The sequence below is a fragment of the Lactuca saligna genome, chromosome 5 (assembly GCF_052625555.1).
Source record: "Lactuca saligna cultivar CGN05327 chromosome 5, ASM5262555v1, whole genome shotgun sequence".
NCBI lineage: Eukaryota > Viridiplantae > Streptophyta > Magnoliopsida > Asterales > Asteraceae > Lactuca > Lactuca saligna.
Window position 1 is genome coordinate 250,611,362 of NC_136421.1, and position 15,856 is coordinate 250,627,217.

The following is a 15,856-nucleotide window of genomic DNA, read 5'->3' on the forward strand; positions in this document are numbered from 1 at the left end:
CATGAGTTTAAACAGCCAAAAACTCGATTGTAAGATGCTTTGACACCGGTTTTGCTCTGATACCAATTGTAAGGTCCTAAAACGGATCTTTACCAATGATCAAGCAAACAAACAATCAAATAGAATAAGAATCGGAGTAGAAACGGAATTGAAACAAGCTTGCACACGCTTTTATTGCTTAAAATGCCTGGTACAACTTGTTCTCCATAGCCGTGAACTCTTTGTGGTATCAACAACCGATAATAACCTACACAACCTCTATGTATAGGGGACAATCACCGGAAATAAGACATGGGTCGAAAACAAGGTTTACGTCCGTAAACTAGTTTAAGGCCGTAAACTCACCACATAACCGTGAACCCTAAATTGACCTACTATTAAACCAAAAATACTCAAAAGAGCTATTACAACTGAAATCCTAAACCAAACCATTAATTGAGCCCTTCATATAGTAAAGGTAAGTTAGGTTGGACGATGTGGTTATACAACCCAACAACTGCTTGTCTTTGTTTGCAATGTTTTCTTTTCTAGCTTCTTGCTAGTTTCAACAAATTTTCCGCCATTCCAAAAAAATAAAAGATATATTGAGATAAAAAAAAATATAGAATGATTATATTAACTATTAAAAAAAACATTTTAGATATAAACTAATAATTTTTGTAATAAACATTTTAAAACATATTTTAGAGATAATGACTTTCCATGATTTCTAGGTGTACATTTTGCTTGATCATCCAGGGGTTTCTCCATTTAGGCCTATCATATATATTTTTAATTAATCTGTGAAGGGACAAAAAAATTTCAGAGAATATGGAGTTTAGGTCATCTCCAATGGGTGTTTAACGGAGGGTTTAATGGAGAGTTTAATCTCATTAAACTCAAAATCCCCATTTTGGGAAAACGACTAGGATTCAATAGAATGGGGAGTTCAATCCCCATTGAACTCTATTACTCACACACACACACACACACACATATATATATATATATATATATATATATATATATATATATATATATATATATATATTATTTTAAACTTTTAATTAATATTATTTTTAATTGTAGTTTTTAATTTTTATTTTCATGCTAATTAATTTTTTTAAATAACAATAAATAAAAAGAAAATGGTAAATGATTTGGCAATCTGTATCACCCAGTTCCTGGTACATTATTATTATTATTATTATTATTATTATTATTATTATTATTATTATTATTATTATTATTCAAGTAATTATCACATTTGGCCTGGACTCGGCGAGTTGGAGGCCCAACTTGTCGAGTGGAATCGACTTTGGACACCGGGGTTTAGTGACCTACTCGACGAGTCAGAAGACCGACTCGACGAGTAGGAGCAGATTGGAGAAAACCCTAATATTTAGGGTTTGCACCCTATTTAAACAACTTACCTTCTCCCCAACCAGCCTCCATCGTCCCTCTTACTTCCAGAAGTCCCTAAAACGAAACCGTATATATGTTTGAGAATTATTAAGCCATTTAGTTGTGCATTTGATGGTTGTGAAGCTTGAGAAGAAGGAAGGAGCTTGATAGATCGATTTCAGGCTAGTGGATGCAGAGGTTGTGTTCCATCTCCAGTTCATATAAGGTAAAAAGCTCCAGCCTTGGTCTTCCATTTGATAGATCCATTTTAGGGCTTGGAACTTGACATCCATGGGACATTTCTAAGTTATTTCGGGTTCCAGAGCAGAGTGAAGGGTAAAGGCTTCAAATTTTGGGCCTTGAAGGGTCCTCATGGTATAAAGGTGCCAACTTTATGGCCATGACAGCCCCATGCACCTTGTAGACCTCATTTTTGGGTCTTTTGAGTTTAAAGACCCATGCATGGACATCAAGTTATTAGCTTTACGTTAAAAAGGAACCCTAGGAGGCCAAATCTATGGTTTTGATGCGTTAAGACCCATTATAATCGAATATATAGTTTTAGACAAAGAGGGACTCGGCGAGTCCCTTGGGTAACTCGGCGAGTCGGGATGCTTTTTCCCCCAAAATTGTCTTCTGGAAATGGTTTTGGTTGAGTGGAAGGAACGCTCAGCCTACTAAGGGATTGTTTTGATCCTGGAAATCATATGACTCAGGGAGTGTATGAACAGACTAGGCGAATCCAAGGCAATATCCCAACCCATGAGGACGGACTCGACGAGTTATTCATATAACTCGGTGAGTCACAGACTAGACAAGCTCATGTGAGGAAGCTAAACTCGACGAGTTCAAGGAAGAACTCAGCGAGTCAGTTGAAGATTTTCCCGATCTTATGGTTGAAGGATAACTCGTTGAGTTCTTGCTAGACACGAAGATTATAGTTGGGTTGGGGGAAGATAATGGAATAGGGAGTCGACGAGTTGGCGGTCCAACTCGGTGAGTCGAGCCAACTGGAGGTTGACTTTAACCTTGACTTTGACCTTGACATTAACTTGGGTTTAGATTGACCCCTGTAAGGGTTATTTGTATGCATAGCAATCGAGAAGGATCATTGTGTAGGGATTGAGGAGTCGAGATGAGTTGATACCCGTGCTGAGGACTGTGCGAATACTACATGACATCGAGGTAAGTTACCTTTCAGTAGAAATGGGTCTAAGGCCACAATGTCGGTCCACCAATAGGAGTTGTTTGTTAGATAATTGTCTATGTGATAATTGTCTGGTTAGCCACTATCTGATATGTTACGTGTGCTAGCATGATATGTGGTTATGTGATAGTGGTAGTAGAGGGATAGTTCCCAGTTACCGGTCGATAGGGCCGAAGGGGTAGATTAGTACCCAGCTATGCTAGACAGATTATGATATATGTGGTATGATATTATGTGGTAGTAGCAAGGGGTGAAATAGTCCTCGATTACCGGTCGGCAGAACCGAAAGGGGTAGGTTAGGCACTCAGATATGCCTGACAGATGTAAGTTGGGCACCCCAATATGCCTAACAAGGATAGGTTGAGCACCCTGGTATGCTCAACAGGGTAGTTCGGGCACCCAGATATTCCTAGCATGGGGTATGTCGGGCACCCCGGTATGCTTGATAATATGTGTTTTGTATAGTATGTGGTATGATGGGGGAACTAACTAACCTTCATGCTTAAAGTTTTCAGTTTTGGTTTCAGGTACCTCTTCAGCGAAGGGGAAGGAGTCGGCGTGGTAGCTGCACATCACACACATCAGTTTTCTGCACTATGTAATTCATGGGATTTTACTCTTATTTTATTATTGTTGATGAATTGATATCTGAGACATGTTTATGATGGTTTTCGGATTGATATGATATCTATGATGTTTCCGGTAAACGATTCTATAAATTATTTACTTTAAAAACGAAATTTTTGGACTCGAAATTTGGGATGTTACAAGTTGGTATCAGAGCCTTGGTTTGAGGGATTCGGACACACCTTCGGGGGTGCCTGGACTCAAACCGAGGGTTTAAAATATTTTCACAAGAAAATGTTTTCTAAAAGTTAAAGTAAGAAAGTTTTGATAAAGAACAAGATGTGTGATATGCGCGACCGGCCGAGCTCAAGTAAGTTTTCCCCAAGATACCCATAAATGTTATGTTGTGATCTGAAATGATTACGAGAATTGTGTGCTAGATTAGGGCTAAGGATCTAGGAAGGATGCTTTTTATGCCTGCTATGTGTATTTTAGAACTGCATGCTAGAATATGGCTAAGGATCTAGAGAGATGCCTGCTATGCCTATTGTATATGCTTATTAGGTTGCATGATAGCCTAAATAGGTTATGTTTGGGACAAGTTAGTTAATGCCCGAATGTCGCTTGCTTTGTGCTAATAGGAGTTCAAGTTTTCTTCAGTTAACTAGTATACAAATACATTACATAACATATTGCGAGGACTAAATAATTTTAGAAGGTTAGGTCTAGCCTCATTTCGCATCTCTCGTTTGAGTCTAACCGTTTTAGGGTAGTACCTCTTATTCGAAGAATTATCTGGTCTTAGTAATATGTAATGGTATTCGCGAGTTAGTTAGATGAAGGTAGTAGGTACTCCTTACGCGACTGATGGCAGAAAGAAGGTTGGAGAGTTACCCTAGGGTAAGCCTACTATGAGATTAGCTAAGAATACAACAATAGAAGGGGGACTTGGTGAAATCGAAGAATGGACACGTACTACTGAAAGCAGAGGATCCGTACTCGAGTCAAGGAGGGCTAAGACGGAACCAGGGAACTTGTAGAGTGTGTAAGACCTCTGATTTATTGTGTGACCCTGACACCTATGTGTTTTGTTTCAGAATGGTGATGATTACGCATCACGGAGCAGGAGGATCCAGGTCAAGATCAGGATCGGGATCGGGTTCGGGGTCAGGTTCTGAGCTAGCGGACGAGAGGCCACGTGTGTTTATCACGTCAGAGATCACAAGAGGCATCCTTGATGCGACCCCGATTATCTTTGGGTCGATCATGGAAGGGATCGTAGAGCTGATGGACGATCGCCTCAGGGCGTTCAGGAGCGACATGGCATCCAGTCAGTCAGGATTGCACACGTTGTCCTTCAAGGATTTCAGGAACAGTGATACGCCAGATTTCCATGGGGTGAAGGACCCCATTGCTGCCATATGATGGATTGCATACTATGAGTGGCACAGTTGACGAGCTTCTGCCTGGAGGGGTCAAAGGTTCGGTATGCTGCAGGTTGCATGAGGTACATGTCTAGAGATTGGTGGGAGTCAGTTGGTGACTCTTTGGGAGCCTCAACTATTGAGGCTATGACCTGGTTCAAATTTGTAGCCGTGTTCAGGGCTGAGTTCGCGCCAACTGTGGAGCTTCAGCAGTTGGCCAGGGAGTTTCTCGATATGAGGCAGACGACCGAGATAGTGGCAGAGATCACCGCCAAGTTCCAAGAGAGGGCTTTACTGGTTCCCCCGTATGCAGGAGATGAGGATATGAGGAGGACGCGCTATCATGATATGTTGAGGGCTAATATCCAGGAGCATGTCAGCTTCTTAGCATGTCTGACCCTGGATTCTATGATTGCTAAGGAAAGGGATAGGGAGATTGATTTGGAGCACATCTGGAAGAGGAAGGTTGAGGAGGGACAGGTGACAGGGGTTTCAGGGACGAAACCCAAGGGATTCAATGTTAGGTCGAAGGGCCATCAGGTTCGGAGTCGTTGTGGAAAGTGCAGCAAGCCGTACGAGGGGGTGTGTAGACTAGGAACATCAGGCTGCTACAAGTGCGGCAAGACGGGGCATTTCAGTCGGGGCTATACCGCCCCTGCGCCCACTATTCAGACATCAGAGTTGTGTGTTCCACTGCAACCAGCGAGGACATATGAAGACCAATTATCTGAGATTGACAGCAGTAGTGGCAGTGCGAGTGGTAGCGCCAGATCCAGCGACCCTGCGGATCACCGATGGCCGGCAGGGCAAGACAAAGGCTCTTGTGGCAAGGAATCGAGTCTTCCAGTTGACTACTGAGGAGGCACGCGCCGCACCCGATGTGGTGACGGGTATGATTTCTTATCCCTATCTTTTATTATATGTTGCATATGATATTGATGTGTCATGTGTATACTTGTTTAGGATCATACTGTGTGAACGGTATCCCAGTACATGTGTTGTTTGATTCGGGTGCCACTCGATTATTTGTTTCTCTTGCACTTACCAAGAGGTTCCCTAAGTCTTCAGGCATGTTGGATTGCCCTTTAGAGGATGAGATTGCTGACGACCGATCAGTACGAGCATCAGCAGATTTTAGAGATTGTATTCTAAAGCTATTCAAGGAGCGCTACTTGGTAGATTTGGTTCCCATTCCGTTGCGTGGGAACAAGGTGATTATAGGCATGGATTGGTTGAGCCCCAATGGGGTGGTGATAGACTGCGCGTATCAGCTATTAAGAGTCAAAACCCCAGGTGGGGGAAAGCTGGTGATTCAGGCGAGGGGCCGCAACATAGACCAACATTATGTTCAGCAGCGAGGGCTAGGCACTACCTTCAGCAAGGTTACATTACATATGTCGCCTGTGTTACGGATACCTGGGAGGCGGGAAGGGCATCGGTGAGAGATATGCCCATGGTGTGAGAGTATGCGGATGTATTCCCAGAGGAGCTGCCTGGAATACCTCTGGAGCGACAGGTGGAGTTCTGGATTGACCTAGTCCCTGGTGCGGCTCCGATAGCCAAGGCACCATATCGGTTGGCTCCTCCCGAGATGCAAGAGTTGTCTATGTAGTTACAGAAGATATTAGACAAGGGATTTATTAGGCCGAGTAGTTCGCTTTGGGAGCCCCGATCCTGTTTGTCAAGAAGAAGGACGGGTCGCATCGCATGTGCATAGATTACCGGGAGCTAAACATGGTAACGGTGAAGAATCGCTACCCACTCCTGGGGATAGATGACTTGTTCGACCACCTTCAGGGGGCATCTTCGTTTTCCAAGATAGACTTAAGGTCAGGCTACCATCAGATGAGGATCAGGGATGAGGATATACAAAAGACTGCTTTCCAGACTCGCTACGGCCACTACGAGTTTGTGGTGATTCCCTTCGGGGTCACCATTGCTCCTGCCACGTTCATGGACCTCATGAACTGCTTGTGCAGACCGATGTTGGATCGGTCTGTGATAGTTTTTATTGATGATATTCTGGTCTACTCCAAGACACAGGAGCAGCATGAGGAGCATCTGCGAGAGGTTTTAGACACTTTGAGGAAGGAGAGCTTGTACGCCAAGTTCTCTTACTGTGAGTTCTGGTTGCGCGAGGTGCAGTTCATGAGCACCTCATCAACCAAAACGATATTCTGGTCGACCCGGCCAAAGTGGAGGCCATGATGAAATGGGAGGTTCTAAAGTCTCCATCTGAGATTCAAAGTTTCCTGGGATTAGTCGCCTATTATCATAGATTCATCCAGGATTTCTCCAAGATAGTCGTACCCTAGACCTGGCTAACAAAGAAAGTCGTTGTATTTTGATGGGGGTCGGAATAGCAGGCCGCATTTGAGACACTGAGATGGAGATTGTGCGAGGCGCCAATCTTAGCCCTGCTAGAGGGCGTGGAGGATTTTTTTGTGTATTGTTATGCGTCCATCTTTGGATTGGGCACAGTGTTGATGTAGAGGAGGCATGTTATCGCCTACACTTCTAGGAAAGTGAACCCTCACGAGGCGAACTACCCGACGCTTGATTTGGAGTTGGGGCGGTTGTTTTTGTTGGATTAGTGTCTAAGTCCATAACTATTTTGGTATGTACTTGACCCGATGGTGCATGGTCCTTTTGGGTTGCCTTCACCAAAGCAACTTGATAGGATGAATTATAGAGAGTAAGGATTAAATATGATTTATTAATATATTATGGGAATAATATATTAAAGGAGAAATCATATTGTTTAATTAATATTAGTCAATAATTAATTGGTAATTAGTTTTGTGACTAAAAGAGATTAATTAAACTTAAGGGACTGGAATTGTAATTATAGGATAATTGCAATTTGGGCCATGGATTGCCTTGTATTAAGAGATGGACGAATTCTAATGGGAAACCCATAAGGAAATCGTCCATGGGCTTGATAAAAGGAGTCTATGGGTTGCTTAGGGCTTAAGCATCCAAATTAGGGTTTCCTTGTTAGATAACCCTAATAGCCCAACTATATAAACACCCCTTAAGGCTCAAAAACGTGGCTAATGTTCTTGTAAGGGTTTACACACGTTTTTGGCAGCCTCCATCCTCTCTCCTCTTCATCCTCTTGCTTATGGTGTTTGTGAGCCATTAGAGGAGTGACACTTGTGACTCTAAGCATTCCAAAGTCATTACAAGGAGATTTGGGATTGTTATTGCTACATAACAATCAAGGTATGATCTTAAACCTAATTACATATTAATATGATTACTTGTATGCTAGAATTAGGGGTTATAGTTTTGGATTCAAAGCATGTACAATAGAGAAACCTAGATCCAAGCATTAGGGTTTGTATGAGCACATAGGATGTCTTATGACCAAAACCCATCAGTTTTCGCCCTCAAGATTTGGTGATACTGCCTCTATGGGGTCCGTTGTACCGTTTACACGGATCACAAGAGTCTGAGGTACCTAATAGACCAGCCGAATTCGAACATGAGGCAGCATCGGTGGCTAGATATGGTGAAGGATTATGACTGTGAGATCCTATACCACCCGGGGAAGGCCAATGTTGTGGCCGATGTGCTTACCCGCAAGGCAGCACCGATTAGAGACATCTACTTGTGGATGACTGTAGTGACTCCACGGTTGGAGTGGATTCGAGAGGCCTAACTGGAGGCCATGAAGGAGGAACATTGTAAGAGTGAGCGTATTGTGGGCCAGGTTTCGTCCTTCGATTATGACAGTCGATGATTGTTGACACTACACCGTAGAGTGTGGTTCCCATATCATGGGGGTGTGTGCCAAGTATTGATGGAGGAGGCACACAAATACAAGTTTTCTATCCATCCCAGGGCGACGAAGATGTATAGGGATCTCTGCCCTGATTATTGGTGGCCCTGCATGGAGCGGGATGTAGCATGGTATGTGGAGTGGTGCTTGACCTGCAGGAAGGTCAAGGCTGAACACCAGAGGCCACACAACAAGATGCAGCCGCTAGATATCCTCATGTGGAAATGGGAAGATATTACCATGGATTTCATAACCAAACTTCCCAGGACCACGTCCGCGTGGGGAGTAGATTCCATACGGGTCATCGTGGATCGATTGACCAAGAGTGCCCATTTCATACTGATCCAGGAGAGCATATCAGTCGAGAAGCTAGACGACATCTACATTCGATAAGTTGTGGCTCGACATGGAGTGCCAGTCTCCGTGATTTCTGACAGAGATGTGCGGTTTACTTCCAGATTCCAGAAGAAATTCCACGGTGAGTTGGGTACTCGTCTACACTTTAGCACCGCTTTTCACCCGCAGACGGATAGTCTGAGTGAGTGAACCATCTAGACTCTAGAAGATATGCTATGGGCATACGTACTAGACTTTGGTGGTAGCTGGCACACCTACCTCCCATTAGTTGAGTTCTCCTACAACAACAGCTACCACATGAGTATCGATCGTCTTCCCTTTGAGATGTTGTACGGGAAGAAATGCAGGATGCCAATATGTTGGGGTGAGGTTGGACAAAGGGTCATGGGGAGCATCGAAGTGGTGCTTAAGACAACGGAGAGGATTTAACAGGTTAGGAGCAGGCTTCATACTGCTCAGAGTCGGCAGAAGAGTTATGCCGACAAGCGACGGTCGGACCTGGAATTCCAAGTCGGGGACATGGTGCTTTTGAAGGTGTCGCCTTGGTAAGGCTTCATCCGGTTTAGGAAGCAGGGCAAGTTAGGCCCCATATAAATTGGACCTTTTAAGGTTATAGCCCAGGTGGGCAAGGTGGCATATCGGCTGGACCTACCGGCCGAACTCAGTCAGATTCACAACACGTTCAATGTCTCCCAGTTGCAGAAGTGCCTAGTATATGACTCGGCTGTGGTACCCTTGGAATATATTCAGGTAGATGACAGCCTGAACTACATCGAGTGGCCTGTAGCAATCCTCGACCGGAAGTCGAAGGATTTGAGGAACAAGAGGGTCGAGCTAGTGAAGGTGCAATGACATCACCGAAAGGGCTCAGAATGGACGTGGGAGTCGGAGGACGAAATGAGGGAGCACTACCCCGAACTGTTCCCAGATCCAGCAGCGGACTTTGAGGATGAAGTCTAAAGTAAGTAAGGGAGATTTGTAGCATCTGGTTCCTAGTATGTTTTTTATTATTATTATTCAAGTAATTATCACATTTGGCCTAGGAATCGGTGAGTTGGAGGCCCAACTCATTGAGTGAAATCGACTTTGGACACGGGGTTTAGTGGCCTACTCGACGAGTCGGAAGACCGACTCTACGAGTAGGAGATGTTTAGACAAAACCCTAATAGTTAGGGTTTGCACCCTATTTAAACAACTTACCTTCTCCCCAACTATCCTTTATCATCCCTCTTACTTCCAGAAGGCCCTAAAATGAAACCCTGGGTGTTTTTGAGCATTATTAAGCCATTTTGTTATGCATTTGATGGTTATGAAGCTTGAGAAGAAGGAAGGAGCTTGAGAGATCGAGCTAAGGCTAGTGGATCCATAGGTTGTGTTCCATCTCCAGTTCATATAAGGTAAAAAGCTCCAGCCTTGGTCTTCCATTTGATATATCCATTTTAGGGCTTGGAACTTGACATCCTTAGGACATTTCTAAGCTATCTCGGGTTCTAGAGCATAGTGAAGTGTAAAGGCTTCAGATCTTGGGCCTTGAAGGGTCCTCATGGCATAAAGGTGCCAACTTTATGGCTATGAGAGCCCCATTCACATTGTATACCTCATGTTTGGGTCTTTTGAGCTTAAAGACCCATGCATGGACATTAAGTTTTTAGCTTTACGTGAAAAAGGGACCCTAGGAGGCCAGATCTATAGTTTTGATGCGTTAAGACCCATCATAATCGACTGTATAGTTTTTGAAAAAGAGGGACTCAACGAGTCACTTGGGTGCTCGGTGAGTCGGGACGCTTTTTCCCCCAAAATCATCTTCTAGAAATTGTTTTGGTTGAGTCGAAGGAACGCTCAGCCTACTAAGGGTTTGTTTTGGACCTAGAAATCATAGGACTCGGCGAGTCTAAGGCAATCTCCCAACCCATGAGGACGGACTCGACGAGTTTTTCATACAATTCGTAGAGTCATAGACTAGACAAGTTTATGTGAGGAAGCTGAACTCGACGAGTTCAAGGAAGAACTTGGCAAGTCAGATGAAGATTGTCCCGATATTATGGTTGAAGAATAACTCGTCGAGTTTTTTCTAGACTTGACGAGTATAGTTGGGTTAGGGGCTGATAATGGAATAAGGACTCGACAAGTTGGTGGTTCAACTCGGCGAGTCGAGCCAACTAGAGGTTGAATTTGACCTTGACTTTGACTTGGGTTTGGGTTGACCCCTGTAAGGGTTATTAGTATACATTGTAATCGAGAAAGATCATTGTATAGAGATTGAGGAGTCGAGACGAGTTGATACCCGTGCCGAGGACTGTGCGGATACTACACAACATCAAGGTAAGTTACCTTTCAGTAGAAATGGGTCTAAGGCCACAATGCCGACCCACCAGTAAGAGTTGTTTGTTAGATAATTGTATTTGTGATAATTGCCTGGTTAGCCACTATCTGATATGTTCTGTGTGCTAGCATGATATGTGGTTATGTGATAGTGGTATTAGGGGGAAATAGTCCCCAGTTACCGGTTGATAGGGCTGAAGGGTTAGATTAGTACCCAACTATGCTAGACAGATTATGATATATGTGATATGATATTATGTGGTAGTAGTAAAGGGTGAAATAGTCCCCAGTTACCGATCGGCTGGACCGAATGGGTAGGCTGGGCCCCCATATATGCCTAACAAGGGTAGGTTTGGCACCCCGGTATGCCTAACAGGGGTAGGTTGAGCACCCCGGTATGCTCATCAGGGTAGGTTGGGCACCCATATATGCCTAACATGGGGTAGGTCAGGCACCCCGTTATGCCTGACAGTATGTGTTTTGTATAGTATGTAGTATGATGGGGGAACTCACTAAGCTTCGTGTTTACAGTTTTCAGTTTTCGTTTCAGGTACCTCTTCAGCGAAGGGGGAGGAGTCGGCGCGGTAGCTGCTCATCACACAGACATCAGTTTTCCACACTATGTGATTCATGGGATTGTACTCTGATTTTATTACTGTTGATGAATTGATATCTGAGACATGTTTATGATGGTTTTCGGATTGATATGATATCTACGATGTTTTTAGTAAACGATTCTATAAATTATTTACTTTAAAAATGAAATTTTCGGACTCGAAATTTGTGACGTTACGCAATCCATTAAATTGTATAGAGTTTAATGGAATGTAGAGTTTAATGGGTAAAATTGTATAATGAGTGTAATATACATGTGTCAATCCATTGAACTCATGTGAGTTCAATGCATTGGATATGGTCTTAGGGATCGAAATGAGGAGAGCTTTATTGTTCTATAGTTCTCCCGTTTTTATTTTATGTTATTCAATTTTTCCTATTTTTCTGATGAGCTTACATGTTATTTTCCACCATTTCCTATAAATAATAGAGAATAAAAATGACGTTTCTCAATGAAAAAACAAACAAACAAAAGAATAAAGAGTAAATTACAGAAATGGTCCCTATGGTTTGGAATAATTTGCACGTTTGGTCCTTAGTTTATTTTTTTAACTCGAAAAGTATCTATTGTTTGTTTTTTGTTACGCGTTTAGTCTTTATCTTACCTTAAAAAAAACTATTTTGTCTTTGATTTTTTAATTTATTTAAATAAACATACTCGCAACCCCATTTTCATCTCACCTTATCTATTCCACTTTATTAAAATAAATTAAATATCAAGGCAAATTAGTCTTTTTAGGTAAAATAGAGACCAAGTAAGCACAAAAACAAATTTTAGGGATCTTTCGAATTTAAAAAAAATAAAATAAAATAAAATAATAATAATTAGAGATTAAACATACAAATTACCCTAAATTATAAAGACCATTAGTTTAACTTAACAAAAAAAATATGTATTTCAATTTCCCACCTCTTTTTTCCCTATACTAATACACCCCAGCATATGCTTATTTCATACGGAATCTTGAACGTATTCTTTCATCTCACTTCGTTGAAGTCCCGAAGACATAAAAATCGCTCAAGAAAAGCCTCACAGTATAGCCGAAATGGAATGCCACATATCAACTTTATAGTCTCAAATAGAGGGCCGTAGTCATTAATCTTCATTGTATTTCTTTGTTGGGTCCCAAACACACAACAACCACTATAGCTTTCCCTTCCCCTCCAATATCAAAATTGAAGTTACCCCACAAAGACTTGATTCTCAAATCAATAGAGCAGCTCTTTTTCTTGGTTTCTTGGATGTCCAATAAAGAAATACAATGAAGATTGCACAGGTCACGAATCCATTCTCTTTTCCTCTAAAACCCTAAACATTACAGCTACTTACTTTATATATGTTGTCAATTATTCGATCACAAGAGGTTCACGATGATTGCACTTTGGAGCATTTTGAAACACATTTTACAAATAATCATTATTTTGTATTTGGAGACTGAGTTCAATTCGAAATTTCTTGCAACTTTTTTGAAATACATGAGTATTTTCTGAAATATTGTTGTTTTGTTAATCATATATGATGCGCATAAACCTTTTTCAGTTGCATTATTCCTGATATAAAATTAAGACAACATATGATCACACATATCATTACAAGTTTACGTACAGACTATTTTGATAATCATACTCAGCACACAAATCAGAAAATTAAATCAACAGAACTCGATCGAGGAACAATGCCAATTATTTTTCCATAATAATGATGCATTAAGAAACAGCAATAGTCGTTCACTTTCACGAATTTAGATCCCATCATACGCATCAAGATTAATTAATGTGGCGTAAGAGCACCATAACTTCGCCCTAGCGGAGCGGGCGCCGGCGCCGCCGTAGTTGACTCAACATCGGAGGACTCCAATTCATTAGCAGAGTTCCCTCTGGAGCAAGGTACATAATGCATAGATTTTTCACGTCGGCAAGTAGGACGATTCGAGAAGAATTTAGCACAATCAGCCTGTGATCTTTGATTTGGGAGACCCGAAATGCAGTTCATCTTGACATTAAGAACCCCGTTCTTGATCAGCTTCCGACACTGTGGCCCAACCTGAGTAAAATAATTATACGTTGCTGTGAAATTATATAGCCTTGGCAAGCTGCACACAGCCTCCGGCACCTCGTTGTAGAACTTATTGTGAGCCAAGTTCAGAAGTTCCATTTTCTTTAAGCACTGAAACGAGTGTGGGATTGGGCCTGTTAGATTGTTGAATCCGACGTCGAACACTGTGGATTTCTTCAGAAGTCCGATCTCATATGGCAAACAACCGTTTAACTTGTTGTTCAAGAAAAGAACCTCCCGTAGGGTATTGGCAGCTCTACCAATGCTCCTGGGGATTCCACCGATGAATTTGTTGTTGGCCAGGGTTAGATAAAGCGCCGGCGTAAAACCAAGGTACCTGGGGAGAGCTTGCCTGAAGTTGTTGTTGTTGACGAAGAGCAAGTCGAGTTGGAGAAGGAAAACCTGCGGAGGAACTCCTCCGAGAAAAGTGTTGAACCTGAGGTCGAGGAATACTAACTTCTTGGCATGGAGGACTTCGTAGGGAAATATACCGGAGAAATTGTTGTTACTAAGATCAAGCTCCAAAAAGTAACGGAGTCTGCTTATATCGGAGGGGATGATGCCGGTGAAGTTGTTAGAGTTTGCATGGAAGAAAGCGAGATCCTTCAAACCGATTAAGAGCTCACTGACTGTTAGGTTAGGGCCATTGAAGTTGTTGTTGTTGAAGTTGACTCCGGCGACGGTGGTTTTGTTGAGATCTGGTACTACGTCGCAAATGAACCCTTTGTAATCTCTGCATATGTTTTTTCCCACCCATGTTTTTGTAATGTTTTTGGGATCGTATGTCACCTTTTTCTTGAATGCTTGGATTACTTTATAGGCTTGTGCTAGTCGGTCGCTTTGGAAACCACGGGTGGCTAGTAGTGGTTCTGTCAATGGAGCACCGCCACCACCAACTGTCATTGTGTTGAGTGTTTCTTCTGGAGCAACTTCGCCATTGATAGCGAAGAGATGAATCAGAGTGATGCAAATGAAGAGTAGAAATGAACGAATGTTGCCCATCTCTAAAAGTTGGTGGAATCAAGATGATGAATTTGTTTACATAATAGAGTGATGGTATCATCTTTATATAAACTTTTTTTTTTTCATCTCACGTGTTTCACGAGGCGTGTATTTTCTATAAAAATGAATTACCCAGCTATAAAATAAACGGATAAACTAAACAAATTAAAGAACAAAGCAAGATAGAATAATAAAAGCTAGAGGTAAAGTCGAACTCGTCGTTTAAAGTGAAGGTATCGATCCTTTAACTTTAACATGTTAATTATTGGCTCATATTATTGGTTCTATGGCATTTCCGATTGAATGGTCGGATTTTCTTAATAAGTTATCAGTTACCCTACAGCCGTCGATCTTTCCACATTTGCCATTCAGAGACGATGGTGATGCACCGACAATGGGTTATAATCACAATCGGGTTCAGTCATACGTAAGTAAAAGTTGAGCACATTCATCCTAGTCTTCTAATCTAATATACATATAATAGACCAAAAATTTAGGTTGCATACATTTGGATACGGCTGATGATATATATGTTAATTTTAAATATGTACACATTTTAAACATTACCAAACACCCCCTATAATTCTTTTAAGTTATGTTCTTGTCTTTAAGATGCTAAAGTGATAGACAGTTAATCTTTTTTATACAATTATGTTGGGACCCTAGCTTTCCTTGGTTAATTGTTACACCAGCCACAAGGTACGTACGTACTTGCGAGCTGAATAAAACTATATGTTTAAAATACGGTTGAGTTAAATTCAAATACTTTAGACTTCATGCATAAATAGTATTAGACGTAAATTAAAAGATTATGATTTTCCAGAATTGGATTTCAATTAATCATACGAATATCTACAAGGTACAATGGGCTCTATTGGACTAACTAAATAATACACATAATAGGGCTACACAAAATATGATAATACACAGGGACAGATATAGTATGGTGCCAACGGTGGCACCGGCAACATCTAGTTTTTCCCGACGTAATGCAAAATTTCCGATTTTTTTTCTTTTTTCTACTATAAAATGTGCCACTGGCAACACCTACTATAAAATCCTGGGTCCGTCCCTGATAATACAATACATACATATACACTAATACACCTTGGTAGTTTGAGATCGATGTTGGTAGCCTT

At 41.8% G+C, this 15,856-nt stretch overlaps 1 pseudogene; it reads right to left on the minus strand.

Annotated features, from left to right (window-relative positions):
- Window positions 1–13,179: 13,179 nt before the first annotated feature.
- LOC145047335 (uncharacterized protein At4g06744 pseudogene) lies at window positions 13,180–14,766 on the minus strand (annotated as a pseudogene).
- Between the last annotated feature and the right edge of the window lie 1,090 nt (window positions 14,767–15,856).